We start from the raw sequence: 23,321 nt of genomic DNA, 5'->3' as shown, positions 1-23,321 counted from the left end.
GTATGGAGGGCAACCGTGGATGCCAGGGACAATGGGGGAGGAAGATGGGACATAGCAGAGGGTGGGGGATGGGGAATCAGGGATGGCAAAACAAAGGGCAAGGTATGCAGGACGTAAGAATTGGAAAACTATTTGCTGAGAACATGTATGTGGATGTGCTTGATTGAGCCAATGCACAGTGTATTTTGGATGGAAAATTCATTTGTGTGTTGTGATGGTGTAAGTGAATTAATAAAAGAAAAAAAAGAAAAAGAAGTAAAAAATAAAAAAAGAAAGGATTTAGGAGCCCCCAGAAAACTCCCCAATGAGAGGAAGGTTCAGCAATTTGGTTCCGTCAAAAGGGGATAGATACCTTTAAAACTTTCTGGCCCAGTTGCAGTGGTACATACTCCTAAGATATTGTGCTCAGCAGGCTAAAATCACATGGAAGGCCCAGGTTTGATACCTGGTCCAATTTATGGCTGGGTGCAGTGGCAAGCACTTGTAACACTAATGACACAGAAGGCTGAGGCAGAAGGATTAGGATATGGTGAGAATCTGTCTTTAAACAAGAACAACTAACACCTCTTCCTGTAATTCACAATTAAAACCTCCTTTTCTTTGCAAAAGAGCAAAATTGGTCCATTACAGTCAAATGCTCTCAAAAGCAATACAATGCTAAATGTATGCTCTCCCTTGAAGTAGGATGGCATTCCCCATGCTTCACTGCATCATTACTCTATCATCTCCAGATTCTTTTAGTATTTTCATAAAAGCGGTAATATCTTTGCCAAACAGAAGAGGAAAAAAAAGACTATCTGCCCTTAAAATAGTAACTCAATACAAGGAAAGGTTTATTGCCGGAAAAACTTTCTTATTTATCAACTCTCCCACGCTAGATTTATGAACAGAAATACAACACATTTGATTTTAGGAAAAAGTGCCTGGCAGCAATGAGAAGCATGGCACAGAAGGGGGCAAAATACAATACAGGGAGGCTGCTTAGGAAGCTCTTATGGGGGATTAAGAATCCCACAGCTCTCTGAGGCAAGCAGGTGGCACAGGGGTTATAGCTCTGGATTCCCACATGGCCCACTGAGGTTCAAGTCCCAGAGGCAGCAGCCTAAAACTCACACTAGGTATGTGTGCATGCATACTCAAAATCCCAGGAGGAGAATGGAGAAGGGATTGGGGCATGACCATCATCCTCCCAGGGTGATTTCTCACTTTCCTTCTCACTGTCTCATTATCTCTCTGTCGCTCTCCAGCAAGCACATGCACCCCATGGCAAAAACCTTAAGGAAAAAAAAAGAAAACTCCCATAGCCCTTCAATGACCCGGGGGTCAGCAATTAGTGTTATGGCTATGTTGCTAGACTCCCATGTAGTTGACCGCGGTTCGCGTCCCGGACCTGGTGGCTTAAAAAAACTCACGCCAGGCACATGTGCATGTGTGCCCAAGATCCCGAGAGAATGGAGGAGAAGGGATTGCAGCGTGGCCATCCCTCCTGGGGGGTGATTTCTCACTTTCTGTCTCTCTGTCTCTCTCTCTGTCTGGCGAGCACACGCGCCCTATAGCAAAAACCTCTCCAAAAAAAAATGACCCAGACAAGCTCTGTACCTGAAACAGAGTATGGTCTAACAGTCCCTGCTGACAACATGCTCTTTGAAGACAGCCTTACTCATTTGAGTATCACCCACAGCATCTACTAATAGTACTACACGGGAGACACAAGGAACACCACTCCTGTGAATAGGGCACACACAAAGAAATTAAGGCCCAGAGAACTTAAAATTATTTGCCCAAGCTCACAGTGCGGGTCAGTGGTGGAAATGAAGGAGCAAAAGCTTTGACAGGAAGTTGATCTATATTCAAATCCAGAGTTGTTTGGCATTGGAGAGGTCCCCCAACCTTTCTGTCTGTTTTCTCATCTACAAAATAAGGGTAATACCTATTTTTGTACAGTTGCCATGAGGATTAAGAGATAATGTCCTCTAGATATTACCACCAATTTACAGGAAATAGAGAGAGCAGAGAAACATATTAAACATGCCACAAAGATGCAATGAGCAAAACTCAGAACTTGGAAAACAATTTCTATTCCCTCGAACAAAGGTGTGGGAGACTAGAAAGGAGCATATAAATTTTAAAAAGTAACCCAAAAACTGGGTTGTTTTTCCTGTAGAGTATAAGTTAAAAGAGACTCAGGCTGGCTCCATTGTCTAGTAGTAATTCATTGCTAAAGAGACTCCAGATCCCACAGGGCAAATCACAGTTTGAATCCCCTGGACCCATCAGCCTTAAACATGCAGGGTACATGTGAGAGTGAACAAGATCCAACAGGCTGAAAGACTCGGGGTGACCAGTATTGCGGTGTGACCAGACCTTATGAAGGGTGCTCATTTTTCTCCATATCTCTCTCTTTCTCATGTGCATGCATATCCTCTATTAGGAATAAAGGGGAAAAGAAATTTAGGAGACATACTAATCAATTACAATGTGTGAACCATAGGCGAATTCCAAATCAAAACACTGGAAAAACAAGATCGTGACACTTATGAGACAATTGGAAATTTAAATACAATCTAGATTTTGATGGTATTAAGGAATGGATAAATTTTATAAGGCATGATAACAGCAGTGTGGTTGTTTTTAAAAGTAATCTCTTAGTGGGGAGCCAGTAGGTGGTGTGGTGGTTACAGCTTTGGATCTCACGTGGCCGACTATGAATCTGGAATACCAACCAGTGGCCTGAAAATCATGCCTGTTGCTTGTGTTCAAAATTCTGAAAGGAGGGAACCAGCAGTTAGCGTAATGGCTATGTCGCTGGACTCCCACGTAGTCAACCGCGGTTCGCGTCCCAGACCCGGTGGCTTAAAACTCACGCCGGGCGCGTGTGCCTGCGGCCCAAGATCCCGACAGGAGAATGGAGAAGGGATTGCGGCGTGACCATCCCCCCTGGGGGGTGACTTCTCGCTTTCTGTCTCTATGTCTCTCTCTGTCTGTCTGGCGAGTGCACGCATCCTATAGGAAAAAAAGAAAGAAAGAAAGAATTGGTTAGGTTTAAATCCTGGCAACTCCATTTACTAGCAGTGTGACCATGGGCATTTTTTTTAACCTCCTGGCATCTATTTTCTATCTATATAATGAAGATAAGATCAAGAGAATCTACTTCTTGGGGTTTAGGTGAGAATTAAATATGATTTTATATATAAAAAAAGGCTTAGCACATATTAATAACCAGCAAATACTAGCTCTACTGATATGGACACAGGTACCAGGTATAGTTATCCTGACACAATAGGCACTCAAGTTGTTATTAGGTTGGTGCACAAGTTATTGTGGTTTTGCATTGTTGAAGTTTGCTATTTGATACTGGATACATTCTTAAATAAATGTGGTTGTTAGACATCATTTTAATGTGCATTTCTTTTTTTTCTTTTTTTTGCTAATGACTTACTACCTGCTGTTTTATATATATTTGGACTAAGGAAATGATTAGACAAAAAGCTAATTCGAACAATTTTCTTATCTGAATTCAAAATGGGTTATAAAGAAGGAGACAACTCAACAACATCAACTACACATTGGCCTAAGAACTGCTAATGGAACGTACAGCGCAGTGACGGGTTAAGAAGTTTTGAAAAGATGAGAGCCTTAAAGATAAGGAGCGTAAGTGCCAGCCAATGGAAGTAGACAACAACCAATTGAGAGGAATTATCAAAGCTGATCCTCTTAAAACTACATGAGAAAGTCCCAAAGAATTCAATGTCAACCATTCTATGATCGTTTGGCATTTGAAGCAAATTGGAAAGATGAAAAAGCTCAATAAGCAGGTGCCTCATGAGCTAACCAAAAATTGAAAAAAAAAGTTTTGAAGTGTTGTTTTCTATTATTCTATGCAACCATTTCTCCACCGGATTGTGACATGTAACAAAAAGTGGATTTTATATAGTAACTGGCAACAGCCAACCAAGTGGTTGGACCAAGAAGCTTCAAAGCAATTCCAAAACCCAAACTTGCACCAAAAAAAATTATGATCACTGTTTGGTGGGGTCTGATCCACTACAGTTTTCTGATTCTCAGGCAAACCATTACCTCTGAGAAGTATGCTCAACAAATGAATGAGATGTACCAAAAATTGTGATGCCTGCTGCCAGCACTGGTCAATAGAAAGGACCCAATTCTTCCAAACAATGCCAAACCATACATCGGACAAACAATTCAAAAATTGACAAGGGAACAGCAGATGGTGCAATGATTAGATTGCTGGACTCCCACATAGTCAACTATGGTTCAAGTCCCAGACTCAGAAGCTTAAAACTCACACCAGGCACATATGCATGGTATGCCCAATATCCTGAGAGGAGAATGAAGAAGGGACTGCAGCATGATCACTCCCTGGGGGGTGATTTATCACTTTCTATATGTCTCTTCAGCAAGTGTAAGTGCCCTATACCAAAAACCTCTCTTAAAAAAAAAGGAACAAATTGGGCTATGCGGTTTTCTCTCATCTGCCACATTCACCTGACCTCTTGCCAACCAACCACCACTTTCAATGGTTCAACAACTTTTTGCAGGGAAAAACACTTCCACAACCAGGAGGAAACAGAAGATGCTTTCCAAGAGTTCATCAAATCCCAAAGCACAGATTTTTACGCTACAGGAATAAACAAACCTATTTCTCATTAACAGAAATGTATTGATCATAATGATTCCTATTTTGATTAATAAAGATAGGCTGAACCTAGTTATAATGATTTAAAATTCATGGTACAAAACCACAATTGCTTTTGCACTAATCTAATACTATGAAAGGCAGAATTAGGTTCAGAGTCCAGGTCAGATTCCCCGCCCCCCAGAGGATTTTTTTGTTATAGGGTGCCTACGCTTGCTATATAGACAGAGAAGGTGAGAAATCACCCCCCACTCCCCCACCCCCAGAGAATGGCCGCACTACAATCCCTTCTCCGTTCTCCTCTCGGGATTTTGGACACATATGCACATGTGCCTAGTGTGATTTTCAAGCCACCAGGTCCAGCCGGGACTCAAACTACGGTCAAGTGGGAGTCCAGCACCTTAACCACTATGACACTTGTTGACCCCCTCCAGTTCAGATTTTTAATCAAGTACTCAAATAGGCTCCTAGATAGGACAGAAGAATGTCCCTAGCAGCAGCCTAGTGCCCCCAATCTCTGCTGACAAACACCTCAGGACCTGACACAAGATCAGGAACTGACTAACGTTGAACATGAAAGTACTGCTCTCTGGGAGCAGGCAGGGCCACCGTGACCATCCCCCCTGGGGGGTGATTTCTCGCTTTCTGTCTCTATGTCTCTCTCTGTCTGTCTGGCGAGCGCACGCGCCCTACAGTGAAAATCTCTCCAAAAAAAAAAAAAAAAAGAAAAAAAGGAACTGACTAACGTTGAACATGAAAGTACTGCTCTCTGGGAGCAGGCAGGGCCACCTTATTTCCCTCAACCAGGTAATTTAAGGTACATTTTCACATATTTGCTGACAGAACAAAGAAGAAAGGCTCTAAGATTTGATCAATGTTCATGCCAGCCTTCAAAGTGATTTGGTAAAACTACATAAAATAAAACACCCAGCTAGGGTACACCAGCAGGATAAAAGCTGACCAAAAAACAGTAATGTTTCTCTGGGCAAATATACAAATAACAGACAAGCTCTGGGAGACTAAGCTCTTTAGATTTTGGTGTTCTCTCTCCCTACTCTCCTTCCAGAATCTTAAGACAAACTCTCAACGTACTGCAAGCATGACTGCTGGATTAATGCCTTTCCTGAAATGATGTAATTATAGGTAAAGAGGTCATTTTCATTCTTCTATCCAGTTTAAATCCGATTTCATAATGGTATTATGACCTTTTCCACCTCTTCCAGAAGCTGTAAGAAGACATCATCTGTCCTCAAAATGCAAGACACCTCTCTGCTCTCCTCAGCAAGAAAATATTGGATCGTCAGAAAACTCATGATGTATTTTTCTATGTAAAACCATGTCATGAGTTTTCTGACAACCCAATATATGTTACTTGGTATGGTTCTACATCTGTGTCTCCACTCAAGTTGTCCCTGTTGCACATAATGTCCTCTATTTCTGCAATTAAATCTCTTATAACCATACTTTCTGAAAAAGAAAGTACGGAGGAGGGGAGAAGGAGGCACATCAACTGAGATGTGCCTGAGTGTTGCTCTGCATAGCCAGGGAGATGCAGCAGAGACAGGGAAATACTGACATCTCATAATTTATAACTACAACCAGACAGAATATTAGAAATTAGGATCATTCTGGACCACATGTAGTCACTTTGCTTATCTGAGGCCCAGCTTGAATATTCCTCCATTAATGTCCTCCATGTACCACCATCTCCCACACACATACAAAAGAAACAATCTCTTCCTAGTCAGTTTCCCAATCATTTGATCCTTTCATGATACAATCTGAGACTTTAATTGTATAACTACACACCAACCAGAACAGCTTCAACTGAAAAAGACAAATAATAAAGTGGAGCATTCCCTCACACTGCTGGAGCAGAAATTCCCTCACACATTGCTGATGAGTGTGTGATCTGATATGCTCCTGAAAAGTGTTTGGCAATAACTACTAAAGATGAACATATTCCTGCCCCGTAATTCGTGTATTAGGTTGGAGAACAGTCACTCAGTGCTCCTCCTTAACAATTATGCCTACAGGGACCAGCAGATGACGTACTGTTACATTGCTGGACTCCTACATGGTAGAACACGGTTGAAGTCCTGGACCTGGTGGCTTGAAACTCATGCCATGTTGTGTGTGCGTGCATGCCCAGAATCCCAAGGGAAGAATGGAGGAGAAGGGACTGCACCATGGCCATCCCCCCAGGGGGTTATTTCTCACTTTCTGTCTCTCTCCAGCAAGCACATGCATCCTGTAGCAAAAATCTCTCTTAAAAAAAAAAAATTATGAGGGGCAAGCAGTTGGCAGAACGGCTATGTCGCTGGACTCCCATGTAGTAGACCATGGTACAAGTCCTGGACCCAGTGGCTTAAACTCACATCGGGCACGTGTGCATGCGTGCCCAAGATCCCAAGAGGAGAATGAATGGAGGAGAAAGGACTGCAGCATGGCCATCCTCCGTGGTGGGTGATTTCTCGCTTTCTGTCTCTCTGCCTCTGTTTTCTCTGCCTTTCTGGCAAGTGCATGTGCCCTATAACAAAAACCTCTTAAAAATCATGCTTACAGTCTTTTGCTTCATCATTGCCTCTGTGTAAATTCTTCCACCAGACTCTGCTCCTTTCCTAGATAAGCTCAGATCTCCCTTCCTGATTTCTAAAGCCCAAAGAGATCTGCCCTCTTAGGGAAAACCCTGCCACATAGCCCTTTGACAAGTAACTCTAGGATTCTTCACATGAAAGGCCTTCAAAAAAAAAAACTCCATGGAAAATACACATTATAAAATAATTCCATTTTTTATTTTTTAAGCTTTGGGCCATAGGACATGTGTACTCACCAGAAATAAAGAGAGGAAAATGAGAAATCACTCTCAGGGAAGGAGGGTGACCACATTGCAATCCCTTCTATTCCATTCTCCTCTCAGGATTTTGCGTACGCACGCACATACACCTGGAGGGATTTTAAAGCCGCAGGGTATGGGCTATGAACCATGGTCGGCCATGTGAAAGTCCAGTACCTTAAATACCATGCTACCTGCTGTCCCAAAACTGCATGGGTTTTTAAAAATTTTTGCACCAGGGCTAGCAGGTGGCGTAGTGATTAGGGGCTCTGGACTCCCTAAGGGCCGACTGCAGTGCAAGTTCCAGACCTAGCAGCTTGCTTTCTCTCTTTCTCTCTCTCTCTCTTTCTCACTCTATCTCTCTCTGGTCAAATTAAAATAAATAAATAAATGGGTAAAATTAAATAAAATCATTATTTAAAAACAATTTTTTCACCAAAATTAACTCATACTTTAATTCTTTTTCCATGAACTTTTTGAAGTCCCATTTGTTTTTGTTTTTTTAGAGGTTTTTTGCTATAGGGCATGTGCGCTCACTAGAAAGACAAAGAATATCACAGAGACAGAGAGAAATCACCCCCTGGGCAGGGGGGGAATGCCCACACCCTTCTCCTCCATTCTCCTCTCGGGATCTTGGGCACATAAGCACACAAGTTCAGCATGAGTTTAAGCCACCAGGTCCGTGACTCAAATCACGGTCAACTACATGGGAGTCCAAAGACATAGCCATTATGTCAACTGCTAGTCCCTTTAAGTCCCCTCTTATAATTGCCTCATCTGGTTTAGTAACATTATTTAATTTGCTTCTTGCAACACTATTGTGAGGGAGGCAAAATACAGAGTGTTAACCCAATTTTAGAGATGAGAACATGAAAGTTCAGAAAGAGAAAACGACTTCTCCACTTTATCTGGCCTTTTTAGTACAAAGGAAAAAAAGACTAGATCTTAACCATTCTGAATCAAGCTCTCTACACCAAACCGCCTTAGAACCAGCTACATCTTCGTGATTTTACTATCTTATCTTTCCAAAAAGACCATAACTGTCCTGAAGGCCAGAGTGTGCTTAACACATTATAGCCCCCTAGATCAAGGAACGCACACAGTGGGCTCCAAAATGTTGGATAATTGATTTCAATTTCATCCACAACCTTCAAGGATTGACACAGGCATACTTCTTCTAGACCTCGTAAGTATTGCTAAATTGTTGGAAGAAATCATTAATACACACAACATCCCAAATAACATTTCTTATTTTAGAGAAGTTCTTCAATGAGATAGTGAAAGAGAGATTTGGTTTTGTTTTGTTTGTTTTTTTAAGAAGTTTTTACCTGCGGGGGTGGAGGGGGCAGAGAAAGTGAGAAATCATTCCCCAGAGCAGATAGCCATGCCACAATCCCTTCTTCATACTCCTGAGATCTTGGGCACATACACGCAACCGGCATGATTTTGGAGCCACCAGGGTTCAGATCTTACCATGGTTGGTCCAGTGACATAACCTTTACACCATCTACTGGTCCCAAAAGATAGTCTTTTTTTTTTTTTTAAGAGGTTTTTTGGGTTTTTTTGCTATAGGGCGCATGCAATCGCCAGAAAGACAGAGACAAAAAGCGAGAAATAATCCCCCAGGAGGATGGCCACACCACAATCCCTTCTTCTCCATTCTCCTGTCAGGATCTTGGGCACACACACACATGCACCCGGCAAGAGTGTAAGCCACCAGGTCTGGGACTCAAACGTGATCAACTACATGGGAGTCCAGCAATGTAGCTATTAAGCCATCTGTTGGTCCCAAGAGAGGCATTTTTAACAGGTCTTGCTATGTGGTGATCCTCTGCCTGAGCTTCCCACTTAGCTGGCATTATAGGTGCATGCCAACATGCTACCTGTTTTAGGTTGGTCCCAGAATTGCACGTGGGCCTCTCCTAAGGCTACAGCACACTCTAGCTTTTGCCAGTGCTATTGGCCCTAACATTCTCTTTTGAGGGAAGGGAGGAGGGAAAAGGTAGGGTTCTTTAAGATTAGGGGAGCCTCAATGTTCCCTCCATTTCCATTTTCTGGGGCTCCAGGCAGTAAAGTGTTCAAAGGGGACTAGCAGTGGCAATAGGCTTCAATAACCACAATTTAATCACATTTAATGTCACAAATTGATCAAATGCCAGAAACCACACCTCAAATTATTTCACATGCAAACAAAATAGAAAGCTATTTTATTTCAAAATGGAGCATAATAAAATCTAAAATAATTCAATATGAAACCTAATTTTCTTCATCCCTAAATAAGAAGCTAGACAGTACCAAATCTTTCTGGAAGCCTGCCAGAGAACTGATGTGAGGAGAATAGGAAAGGCATCAGGCAGATGTCTTGACACCTAAACCTGAAGGACAATGCTGTTTCCTACACTAACGTTCTTGACTTTACACCCTGGGTGCTGGACATCTTAGCAGAGAATAAATATCTGAATAACAAGCAGAAGAAAGAAAGAAGAAGCAAAAAGAACGTCAAAAATAAATCTATACATTAGAAGTCAGATAATAAACAGGTTTTTATCCATCAATTATGCTATTTCCAATCTGAATCCATAATCCAAGTTTCTGAGCCAGGGCAGCAGGGGTCAAAGGGGGCTAGGATTTAGCTTATGTATATGTTGCTCTTTCAAAACTGAGCGCAATCTGAGAGAAAGAATCATGTCTTGCTTGGTTGTTATGTCCTCCAGAGGGAAAACACATAGTAGGTACTCCAAATTTCTGGAATAGATGGTTGAGTTTAGCAATGGAAGACTGTAGGACTTCCAAACATAAATAATCATGTTGTAGTAGCTAGGTGACCTACTTAGCATGGTAACTCTACCCAAGACCCTAATCTTAGTTAAGGGGTGATTTTAATTGGTATGAAAATCAACTTATGGTGAGTCTTTATTTAAGGTTTGAAGAGACCAGGATCAGCAGTTGGCATAATGGCTATGTCACTGGACTCCCATGTGGTCGACCAAGGGAAGGGAGGAGGGAAAAGGTAGGGTTCTTTAAGATTAGGGGAGCCTCAATGTTCCCTCCATTTCCATTTTCTGGGGCTCCAGGCAGTAAAGTGTTCAAAGGGGACTAGCAGTGGCAATAGGCTTCAATAACCACAATTTAATCACATTTAATGTCACAAATTGATCAAATGCCAGAAACCACACCTCAAATTATTTCACATGCAAACAAAATAGAAAGCTATTTTATTTCAAAATGGAGCATAATAAAATCTAAAATAATTCAATATGAAACCTAATTTTCTTCATCCCTAAATAAGAAGCTAGACAGTACCAAATCTTTCTGGAAGCCTGCCAGAGAACTGATGTGAGGAGAATAGGAAAGGCATCAGGCAGATGTCTTGACACCTAAACCTGAAGGACAATGCTGTTTCCTACACTAACGTTCTTGACTTTACACCCTGGGTGCTGGACATCTTAGCAGAGAATAAATATCTGAATAACAAGCAGAAGAAAGAAAGAAGAAGCAAAAAGAACGTCAAAAATAAATCTATACATTAGAAGTCAGATAATAAACAGGTTTTTATCCATCAATTATGCTATTTCCAATCTGAATCCATAATCCAAGTTTCTGAGCCAGGGCAGCAGGGGTCAAAGGGGGCTAGGATTTAGCTTATGTATATGTTGCTCTTTCAAAACTGAGCGCAATCTGAGAGAAAGAATCATGTCTTGCTTGGTTGTTATGTCCTCCAGAGGGAAAACACATAGTAGGTACTCCAAATTTCTGGAATAGATGGTTGAGTTTAGCAATGGAAGACTGTAGGACTTCCAAACATAAATAATCATGTTGTAGTAGCTAGGTGACCTACTTAGCATGGTAACTCTACCCAAGACCCTAATCTTAGTTAAGGGGTGATTTTAATTGGTATGAAAATCAACTTATGGTGAGTCTTTATTTAAGGTTTGAAGAGACCAGGATCAGCAGTTGGCATAATGGCTATGTCACTGGACTCCCATGTGGTCGACCACAATTGGAGTCCTGGACCCGGTGGCTTAAACTCACAGTGGGCACATGTGTGTGCGTGCCCAATATCCCAAGAAGATAATGGAGAAGGGATTGTGGCGTGGCCATCCCCCCAGGGGGTGATTTATCACTTTCTGTCTCTGTCTTTCTGGCAAGCACACGCACCCTGTAGCAAAAATCTCTCTAAATAAATAAATAAATAAAGGTTTGAAGAGACATTATTCTAGTATTCAACTCATTCATACACAGCCCTCATTATTATATTGACAGCACCATTCCTCAGAGCTGGCTTACAACTATTTGCAAGAACAGAGTCCCAAAACTTTAAAATGGTCTGTGTAAGCAGGGAACGTTTGACTTCTCAGTATATACCATGATCATACCTTTCACAAAGAAAATTCCAATCTAGAGAAATGAAGAGTTACGGAAATGACCCTTTTCAAACTTCCTGGACTGTTTTCACAAGCACAAAAAAATTCACAAAGGAAGTTAGACAAACAAATCAACAGACACCATATAAATAGTGCCTTTAACTTTAACTAAAAATCCTTAATAAAACAAACAGGAGAGTTAAAAATCAGGTAAATGCTTCCAGAATGAAGAGAATCTGGCCAGAAATATTAAGCTGCTACATGTGGCCTTCTAAAAGATAATACTTACTTGGAATAAAGTAATGACTCTTACCTGACAAACAGAACTATTCAGTCTCTACAGATGGCATTTCAAGGGCCAGATAACTACAGTAGGGGTATCTACCTTATAAGGCCAAAGCTCTAAAGAAATGCAAATTTCTGCTGTAGTGTTTTTCCATCCTACTGCTATGTGAGAATCTTATTTTCCTTTTACTCTTTTTTTTAAGATTTATTTACTTAATTTCATTTGTTATTATTTTTTACTTTTATCAGACAGAGACAGGGAGAAAAGAAAGCGAGAAAGCAAGCCACCAGATCCAGGACTGGAACCGCAGTCAGCCAGCCACGTGGGAACGCAGCACCTTTAACCACAATGCCACCCACTGGCACCCTCTTTTTTTTTCTCTTTTAATTGCCAAAGAAAGGGGGAGACAACCTCTAGTGGGATGTGATGATACTGCCTTTTTCCTCCATTTCTCCATCCCATCAGGATTTGGACACATACACACAGACCCAGCATGTTTTTCAAGCCCCCAGGGTTGAGATTTGACTCCCTACACACAGGGCTTAACTGTTGTGCTACAGGGCCAGCCCTTATTTTCCCTTTATCATCTGATTTTTAAACAGTTCGCTAAATATTTACATATTTTTATTGTCTTGGACTCCAGGTTTGTCTCACCGGACTACAGCTGGTTATAATATAATAGAATGCAGCAGACAACTGATAACTGCATTTCACAATTTTTCAGCAATCTGTCCACTCTAAAAAGCAACAACCATCTGTTTATATTTGAAAAGTATCTTCAATGAACCTAGTATTTAACCTCTGAAACACTTTCAATGTTCTAGCAAAGCACTTTCTCCTTTCAGATATGGCTTAAGCTACCTCCATAAAACCAGAGACTTGGACTGTGAGGAGGTATAAGTATCACTCAAGATTTTCTAGACCAACCCTTTCATTTAATAGACAGAAGACTGAGGTCCCAGTGAGCATTATGGAATTACAATTAACCTGAGTTTTGGCAAGCATCAAAAGCCCACTGAATGCTACTACTCCCAATGGAACTCCCTGGGAGTGCTGAGTAGATACCAAGATTTGCATTTTAGTCAGAGGACTACTGGTACATGTGTCTTTAAGAAAACCTGAGTTTTCCGAAACTCACATCATACCTCAGTAGAAATCAGGGGGGCAGTGGATAGGTTGAAGGCTCTTCTGGGGATGGAGACTAGAGCCCAGGCACAATAGCCCATTTTTTCCTCCCTTTCTGCAGGACACATAACAAATTTATTATAATGAAGTCCATTACAAAATGACAGAAGACATTATCACTAATAAAAAAAGAGAAGGGAAGGCCAGTTTCATGGCTTAGTGGTGAAGGGAGTGAAATCCACAACAGTTCAAATTCCTCCCTGGTGGCTTGAAAAACACTGGGCATATATGTGTATATGTCCCAAATCCCAGCAAGATGAAAAAGTAGAGAAGAGATTGCAGGGTGGCCTTGCCCCACTGGGGAAGTGCTTCCTCCCTCTTTCCATCTGTCTCTCTCTGGGGAAGTGCACATACCCTCTGGCAATTAAAAAAAAAAAAAAGAAGAGGTATCAGCAAATGGTGTAATAGTTCTATCACTGGATTCCCACATGGCCAAGTGCAGTTTGAGTCCTAACCCGGATGCTTAAAACTCAGTGGGTCTGTGTGAAGCGTGCCCAAAATCCCAAGAGAGTGGAGAAGGGACTGTGGCATGGTCATCTCCCCAGGAGTGATTTCTCTCTGTCTCTGTCTTTCCAGTAAGCGCACACACCCTATAGCAAAAATCTCTCTATAAAGAAGAAAGGAGGAAGAAGAAGAAAGGAGAAGAAAGAAGAAGAAAAAGGAAGTGTTGCAGAAACTGTCAAAAAACTAACAATACTTGGGTAGATTTTCTGTTTACTCATTTAAGGGGAGGAAAGCAAGGTTAAGCTGAGAGGGGCTGCCAATCTTTTTTCTGCCCCCCCTCTTCACCCTCTGAGCCTTAACAGAATTTCAAGGACCTCCCAAATATTAAGGAAACAGGGCTAGACAAGAAAAGGGGCTTGGCTAAGCTTATAAACTTAATTAGTAGTAGGGATCAAATCAAAAGACCCTCAGGCTAGTGATTAGACTTCCAATTTATCTCACTTCCCCCTTGCTCTAGTCTGTTGAGCTGCACCCTAAGCACATGTCTGAAACTTTCCTTAAGATGGGGGGCCAGCAGGTGGCATGGTGGTTAAGGCGCTGGACTCCCACTGGTTGCAATTCAAGTCCTGGACCTGGTGGCATGGCACTCAGGCCGGGTGTGTGTGCATTCATGTCCAAAATCTTGAGAGGAATATAAAGAAGGGATGGTATGGCCATCCCCCCTAGGGGGTGATTTTTCACTTTCCTCTCTTCTGTCTCTCTGGCAAGTGTAAACACTCTATGGCAAAAAAACTAAAAAAAAGAAAAAAACATCAAAAAAAAAAAAAGACAAAACTTTAAGAACCCAGGGGGAAGCTGTAGGACAAGCAGGCTAACATCACCATTGTCATTTTCTTCCCTCCAGTTATACACCTTATACATGTAGCTAAAATTGAATAAAACCCAGTTTTTACTGACATGCATGAAAAAACCCTCTTACTATCTCCACCCCTAACATCATCTAACCAAGCAAGAGAACGAAGAGGGAAAAAACATATCTTTCCTAGAGATATACTTTCTAAATCATCATCTAGAATCATAAAATGTTACTGCTTGAAGGGACCTTGAAAGTCATTTAGCCATTATTTCCCTTCATTATTCAGATTAGTAAACCTGGGCTTTCGCCACCTGATGAAAAGACTGGAGTCTCCAGACCCAAATCCCTAATTAAAAATCTTCCCTTTTTCTCCCAAGTCTCCCAATGCCCTGTCCTGCCCCATCCCACAGTCTCTCTAAGCTACTGAGATCTACTGCCCTTGTGGATGTGAGCTCCTATTTTACTCATCTTTGTTTTCCCAGTGCTTAATAGAGAGCAAGCAGAGAAGTGACTAAGACTTAGAGGAACATGTTGGCATGTGGAGAGAGCAGTGCCAAAAGGATATGGTCTGGAAAAATGTGAGCTTTTCTTGGTTTAAAGTAAGCAGCCTTTAGGGCTATGCAGAACCTGGATGTCTAGGATCTGATATTTTCTCCTTTCAAAACAGGGTGTTCATCATCTAGTCTAGCCAAAGATTTGTTGTGCCAATTCTCCCCACTTCCACCCCACCCCACGCCAAATATGACACAAAGAACTGGGATCTTTAAGTAAAGGTAAATAAAAGCAGATGTTGGGGGCCAGCAAGTGTATAGTGGTTAATGTGCTGGACTCCCACATGCCCAACTGCAGTTCAAGTGGCTTGCTTTCTCACTTTCCCCTTCTCTCTCTGGTCAAATTAAAAAATAATGGTAGTGGGAACCAGCACTTAGCGTAATGGCTATGTCACTGGACTCCCACGTAGTCGACCGCGGTTCGCGTCCCGGACCCGGTGGCTTAAAACTCACACCGGGCGTGTGTGCGTGCGTGCCCAAGATCCCGAGAGGAGACTGGAGAAGGGATTGCAGCGTGACCATGTCCCCCTGGGGGGTGATTTCTCACTTTCTGTCTCTATATCTCTCTCTGTCTGTCTGGCGAGGGCACGCACCCTCTAGCAAAAACCTCTCAAAAAAAAATAATAACATAAAATAAAATAATGGTAGTAACAGTAATGAATAAAATTAAATAATTCTTTAAAAAACAAATAAAAGCAGATGTAAGGAGGCGCTGTGTGTAGACTTTCCCCCATCCCTTAGGTACTCCTTCTCCTATGTTCTCACCTCAGTAAACTGCACTCTATCTATACAATTCTACCAGCAGAAACCCAGACATCATCTGGGACCAGCAGTTAGCATAATGGCTATGTCGCTGGACTCCCATGTAGTCAGCCGTGGTTCAAGTCCCGGACCCAGTGGCTTAAACTCATGCCAGGCGCGTATGCATGCATGCCCAAGATCCCAAGAGGAGAAAGGAGAAGGGATTGCAACGTGGCCATCCCCCTGGGGGTGATTTTTCGCGAGCACACGCGCCCTATAGCAAAAACCTCTCAAAAAAATTTTTTTAAATTAAAAAATAAGGGAACCAGCAGTTAGCGTAATGGATATGTTGCTGGACTCCCACGTAGTCGACCGTGTTTAGCATCCCGGACCCGGTGGCTTAAATCTCACGCTGGGCGCGTGTGCGTGCGTGCCCAGGATCCCGAGAGGAGAATGGAGGAGAAGGGATTGCGGCATGGCCATCCCCCCCGGGGGGTGATTTCTCGCTTTCTGTCTCTATGTCTCTCTCTGTCTGTCTGGCGAGCACACGTGCCCTTTAGCAAAAAACCTCGCCAAAAAAATTAATTAATTAATTAAAAAATAAAAAGAAAAAAGAAACCCAGACTTATTCTTTACCTTCCACACCAGAAATCTGTCTCATTGATTGATCCCATCTCTTTTTAAAACATATCTACTCTATCGCTACCTTCATTTGAAAGCCATCACTTCTTGCCTGGATTACTATACATACTAGCCTCCTACCTAGTCTCTTTGCCCATAGTACTGTGCCCTAGCTCTCCAACCCACTCCCCAAACAGGTAGCCAGAGACATCCTTCCAAAAGGCAGAGTATCATGGGCCCCTCACCTCAGGATAAAGACCAAACTCTTCCATACAGTCAACAAGACCCTTTTGTGACTAGGACTGGGCCTCTGCTTTGCCTACCTTGCTGGTCTCATCTCTTGCTACACCCACCTTTCTCATGGTTTATGGTCTACCAGAAACCTCAGAAAGTGTATTTACCCTCTAAGCCTATTTCCTCAACTACAAAATTGAAATAATATCTACCTCTTAGGTGGTCACATTACAGACTACTACCTGACAGATATGGTAAATGACCAACATTCTTATTATCATTACCATCTCTGAACTGGCTGTTCCTTCTGCCTTGGACAATCTTTTCTTCTCTGCCTTGAATCTCTTCTTTTTCTGGCTATGTCTATTTGTTTCTTGAAGTCTAGGTTTAGCCAACATCTCCCAGGAAGACTTCCCTGATCCAATGCTGGTTTAGATCACATTCCTTTGGGCTCTCGTGGTGCCTGTCACAACACTTTTCACACTGCCTGTTTCCTTGTCTGTCCTCACTAGGACACATGCATTCAATTTCCCCAAGCTTAACACGCTGCCTGGCAGATGCTTAACTGGTGAATGGAAAACTTTCCAATAATGAGGAGTCCAATGAAATAGAATCTCAACAAGTAGCCAATTTAAATGTTGGTCAGAGGGGTGGTCTAAGTGACTTTTAAGGCCCCTGAACTAAAACAGTCTATCTAATAAATTATTTGACACACTCTGACCTCATTGGTCACATTGGTTTGGTAGGCAATGTTGGACCATCAGAGGTTTAAGGAAATGGCCAGATCACGTTTTTGTTATCCTATTAATCGTCTCTGAAAAAACTTCCTACCCAAACCACCAGTCAGAATCAGGATAAAATTCCAACTACCTTTCATGAACATAACTAAAACCCTCTCTATCCAAATACAGACACAGAACAAACCAAAGGCAATTTTGAAAGGCTAAATGCAGCATGTAACTCCATTTTAACCACCTACAAGCAGTGAGGATCCATAAACATCCTTTAAGAACCCAAAGCTAATCCCTCCTGTGTGCCTTTATGGAAAGAGGAGGGGCACACATAGGGTGCATTTCATAAAGGTAATCCACTTAATCATCCTGAATAGTTCTGATCCAAGCTGCTGTCATAGCACTATTATTCCTGATCGCTGCAGGTTCATATGCCCAAACTCTACATAGTCGGAAATATAGGTGCAAACAATGCAAAGTGAGTTATCTGTGCTCTATTTCAAAAGTAGAAGGTCTTTTCTAAAGATACAGACAGGACCAGTAGAAATCAAAGGCTTCAGAAAGGAACTTTAATATCTACAGAAAACGGGAGGGGTGTAGGATGGGGACAGAGTTTCTTCTTTTTTAAAAAAAAAAAAGTGTTTTGCCTTAGGGAGTGTGCGCTCTGCAGGAAAGGGAGAGACAGAGACAATAAAGGAAAGTGAGAAATCATACCCCCAGGATAGATGGCCAAACTACAATCCCTTCTCCTCTGTTCTAGGATCTTGCGCATGTATTTGCACGGGCCTGGCGGAAGTTTCAAGACACCGGGTCCAGGACTCAAACCACAGTCAGCCATGTGGGACTCCGAAGACATAACCACTATGCAATCTGCTGGATCCAGAGGGTAGGGGGTATTAACTAGAGATACTATCAGGTCTGGCTCCTACTCTAGGGCTGAATACCATACTCTGCTGCAGATAAGGATTAATAATAATTTTGCATTTACAGTACACTCTCAGATTAAGGAAGACACTAAGAGTGCCAGCTTTTTCAGTCCCAAAAAGACAAATACTGTATGATTTCACTTATATGTGGTTCCTAGACTAGTCAAATTCAAAGGCAGAAAGTGAAATGGTGGCTGCCAGAGGCTAGGGAGGAGTCAGTGATTAATGGGTACAGAGTTTCAGTTGGGAAAGATAAAAAGTTCTGAAGATGGACAGTGGTGATGATTGCATAACAATGTTAATGTACTTAATACCAAAGAACTGCTCGCTTAAAAGTACATGGGAAAGGAGTCAGTAGGTGACCTTGGTGGTTAAGGGTGCTAAACTCCCACATGGCCGACTATGGTTCAAGACCAAGACCTGGCGGCTTGCTTTCTCACTTGTTCTGCCCCCTCTAGCCAAATATAAATAAAAGTTAAGTAAAATAATTCTTAAAAAATGTAAAAAAAAAAAAAAAAAAAAAAAGGGATGGTACATTTTACGTTACATTTATTTTACCACCTTTTTCATTTGCTGTAGGGTAGAAAGGCAGAGATAAAGAAAGGGAGAAGAGGAAAGTAAGAAAGCACTCCCCACAGGAGATAGTCACACCACAATCCTTTCTTCTCCATCCTCCTCTGAGGATCTTTTTTTTTTTTTTTTTTTTTTTGGGGTTTTTTCCTTTTTTTTTTGAGAGGTTTTCGCTATAAGGCGCGTGGGCTCGCCAGACAGACAGAGAGACATAGAGACAGAATGCGAGAAATCACCCCCGAGAGGGGATGGCCACGCCGCAATCCCTTCTCCTCCATTCTCCTCTCGGGATCTTGGGCACACATGCACACATGCCCGGCGTGAGTTTAAGCCACCTGGTCCGGAACGTGAAACGAGGTTGACTACGTGGGAGTCCAGCGACATAGCCATTATGCTAACTGCTGGTTCCCCTCCTCTGAGGATCTTGAACACACAGGCACACGGCATGTTTTTCAAGCCCCAGGGTACAGGATTTGAACTGCGCCGTTGGCCATGTAGGATCCAGCTGCCTGAATCACCACCAGCTGTCCTTCCCATTTAAAAAAATCTATATACTAGCTTTAAAGTTTTATTGTCTGTGGTTTGACTCCTGGAATGGTGATTCAATTACATGACCCTGACAAGTCATATAATCTCTCTAACCTGATTTCTCTAAAATAGGAGCAATAATAATATCTAATTTGTAGGTTTCTCTAAAGATTAAATGATATACTCCATGAAAAGTCTTTAGACCAGGGACTAGTGATACATGATTAAGTATTTAATAAATGTTAGCTATTATTACTACTACTGCAATGCACTTTTATAGCCATTTTATCAGTCCCCACAATAATCACATGAGAATTTACAGCTAAGGAAACTTAGTCAAATCCTCTGCCCATGAGAGGTGCCCTAGCCTCACCATTTCTTGTATGATCTGAGGCAAGTGCCCTAATCGTCTTCCTTATAGTAAAAATGAGACTAAAACGTTCTCTGTGAACTCCCTCACAAAACTGGATTAGAAATGAAATTAGATAATGGTTACAAAAAAGAGTATTGTAACAACAACAAAAAAAAGTGGCAACCTAAGAGAGCTGGTATACCTGTGCACAAAACTTGGCCTCCTATTTTTATTTTTTAAGAGACTTTTGTTATAGGGTCTGTGCGTTCACCAGATAGACAGAAAGTGAGAAATCAACCCCAAGGCGGAATTGGCCACTCTACCTAATCCCTTCTCATCCATTTTCCTCTCAGGATTTTGGGTGCAAGAGCACACATGCTTGGGGGACCAGCAGATGGTGTGGTGGTTAAAGTGCTGGATACTCCCACATGGTCAACCAGCTTTAAGTCCTGGACTTGGTGGCTTGCTTTCTCACTTTCCTTCTCTCTCTCAATGTGTCTCTCTGGTCAAATTTAAATAAATGAATGAATTAAATTAAATTAGAGTAATTCTTTAAAAAAAAAAAAAACATACACCTGGTGAGAGTTTCAAGCCTCCAGGTCCAATTCAAACTGCAGTCAGCCATGTGGGAGTCCAGCAATGCAGCCATTATGCCATCTGCTGGTTCCCTGGGGTCTCCTCTTCTTTAAATAAATACAATTTTAGTGTATACACACACACACATATATTTTTTGTTATTTTTGAGCTTCCAGGTCCGGGACTTAAATCAGTCGATCATGTGGAAGTTCAGAGCCTCAACCACCATGCCACCTGACAGCCCCTGATCTGTTCTATTAATGCTAACCATGAGACACAGAGGACTATATAACATCCTTGGAATTTCCAATCACTCAGGATTCCTGACTTTAAGGCATGAATAAGTGGCTTAATTGCCTCTTAAGTAGCAAGAGGGGCTAGCAGGTAGCATTGTGGCTAAAGACACTGAAGTCCCACATGGCCAACCACAATCTGGAGGCTTGCTTTCTCACTTTTCCTCTCTCTCTCTCTCTCTCTCCCTGTCCCTCCAAATAAAAATAAATAAAATAAAGTTCAATAAAATAATTCTTTAAAAAAAAAAAGTAGCAAGAGGGGCTAGCAGGTAGTATAGTGGATAAGGCACTGGATTCCCATAGTCAACCACAGTTCAAAACCAGGATCTCGGGGCTGGCAGGTGGCATGGTAGTTAAAGGCACTGGACTCCCACATGGCCAACCACAGTTCGAGTATCAGACCTAGCGGCTTGCTTTCCCTCTTTTCCTCTCTCTCTCTCTCACTCTGTCCCTCTCTGGTCAAACTAAAATAAATAAATAAAGTTTAAAAAATGATTCAAGAAATAATTATAAAAAAAAAAAAACAGGATCTGGAGGCTTAAAAATCATGCAGGCCCATGTGTGTGGTGCCCATCAGCCCCAAATCCTCCCACCCGACCCCAGGGATCATTTCTCACTTTCCCTGCTTCTTTCCCTCTTGTCTCTTTCCAGCAAGTGAACATGACCTATGAGAAAAAAACTAAAAAGCAACAGCAAGAGACATGGGAGAAATAAAAATACCAGGAATTCTAGTTATTGTCACTATGGCAGCCTATGAATTTAGAAAACTTACTTCCCCTTTCCAAGGATCAGTTAATAATCAAGCCAGGAAAGGCAGATAATGTAGATTGACAAGATTACCTTTTAAGACCCCTTATAGGGGTCTCTTACATAACACACTCCTAAGTCCAAAATCCCTGAAGGGAGATGTTAGGAAATGGGGAGCAGCACAGCAAACCTAGGAGATTCTAATAACTAATGTAAACATCAGGAAACCTGGCTTCAAGACCTGGCCAGGAACATCCCTGCCTGATTTTTAGACACTCCCTACAACTGGGATCAAACACACTGGAAAACTGGAACACTTGCCAAAGTTAATTTTAGTTCTCTTTAACCCCTCTGGGCCTTATCTGAAAATAGGAGAAGTAAAATTTATTTGAAGGCAAAGATGTGAAGTAGCTGACTTGAGCTACCCATCCCCAAACTAAACAATAGAGAACATGTCATAAACAAAGGATGGATTTCACTATAAAAATGTAAGGGCTCCTTGGGCCAAAACATCAGGGAACTTCAGTTGTGTTTGAGACCTGGAGTCTTTAGCATCCAACTACTTTCAATGGTAATTTTATCCTAAACCTCCTTTCCCAGGAGCTCTGATAACCCCAAAATGGGGTTTCATTCATAGTATAATGGACGGTGAGTCCAGGAGTCAGGAAGTACTCAGAATTATCTAACTAAATCGTTACCTAGGGGTAAGTGAAATTCCGTTCTGCAATAAGAGAGTGCATATGCCACATCAGTAAATAACAAGTACTAGCACCAGTGCTTTATACTACGCTAGTTACTGTGACTTGGAGCAAATTATTTGCCCTGTTGGTGCCTGATTTCTGCTTCCGTAAATAAGGATAACTCCAAAATGCCGCTGTGGCATTAAATGAAATAAAGCTTATAGTCCCTAAGTCTCATTAAATGTTACTTGTTGGTATTAAACACTTCTCTCACTACTAGTTTCAGTCTCTGGATCCACGAATATCCTTCGAGGTGAGTTTCTCTCTTTCTCCCATAACACAGAGGGACAAACTAAGTCTTGGGGGCGAGGGGAGCAGGCAGCGCAAAGTGCGGAATACAGCCCGAGCTCGAGGGCCTGTAGTTCCTCTCCGAGCCAGAGGTGTGCAGCGAGTTCACATCTGGCAGGTTTGGAGGGAGGCCAAGGCACCCAAACCCGTGGAGAGAAAGGGAGGACGAGTTCTGCGCGTCTCCGGGAGTGCGCAGACCCAGCCCGGCGGGAAAGCTGGAAGAAGCCCGGGGCTAGCGCGAGAGGCAGGGCTGAGTCTGCCGAAGGCCTTCCCGGTGCGGTCTCCGCTCCCTCCCTCCTCCCCTCGCCGGGCAGGGCGGGGCGCGAACACAAAAGACTCCAACTTCCGAGTGAGCGCGGGCCCACCCCGCCAACTCCAGCTCCAGGCCGGGCCCGCGGGGAGGGAGCGGGCAGGGAATGCCGGGGCGGCCAAGAGCCGGGCGGATTGGTCGGGGCCCGCGACCCAGGGCGGCAGGCAAAGGAGGAGGTAACCTGGAGAGAGAGGGGGCTGGAGTTCCTCGTGCTCCCCGGACTCCCCGAATGGACGAAAAGAAGAGTTTCTAAAAATAAGCAGCAGGCGGCCTGAAGAGTAGGGTAGCGGAAAAGGCACAAGGAACAAACCCCCGGGCCCCTAAGGAGATGCCTGTGGCCCCCACTCACCCTCACAGGGAGGTCTGAAGGAAGCCGCGCGGCGTGCAAGGAGGCGGTGCCGCCGCACTCGGGGGCGGAAAGGAGGAAGCGAGAGAGAGGAAGGAGGCGGCCCGGCCCCGGCGTGAGGGAGCAGAGCACACGCACC

General features: G+C 42.7%; 1 protein-coding gene across 1 annotated transcript in view; it reads right to left on the bottom strand.

Annotated features, from left to right (window-relative positions):
* Positions 1-23,315, bottom strand: part of RALY (RALY heterogeneous nuclear ribonucleoprotein) — a 112,097-nt gene extending 88,782 nt beyond the window's left edge. The window contains exon 1 of the mRNA XM_006144017.3: positions 23,186-23,315. The gene's annotated coding sequence lies outside the window, so the exon portion shown is untranslated. The remainder of the gene's footprint in view (positions 1-23,185) is intronic.
* Between the last annotated feature and the right edge of the window lie 6 nt (positions 23,316-23,321).

The sequence above is a fragment of the Tupaia chinensis genome, unplaced genomic scaffold (genome assembly GCF_000334495.1).
Source record: "Tupaia chinensis unplaced genomic scaffold, TupChi_1.0 Scaffold000115_1, whole genome shotgun sequence".
NCBI classification, from domain to species: domain Eukaryota; kingdom Metazoa; phylum Chordata; class Mammalia; order Scandentia; family Tupaiidae; genus Tupaia; species Tupaia belangeri.
This window is presented reverse-complemented; position numbering and strand designations above follow the sequence as displayed.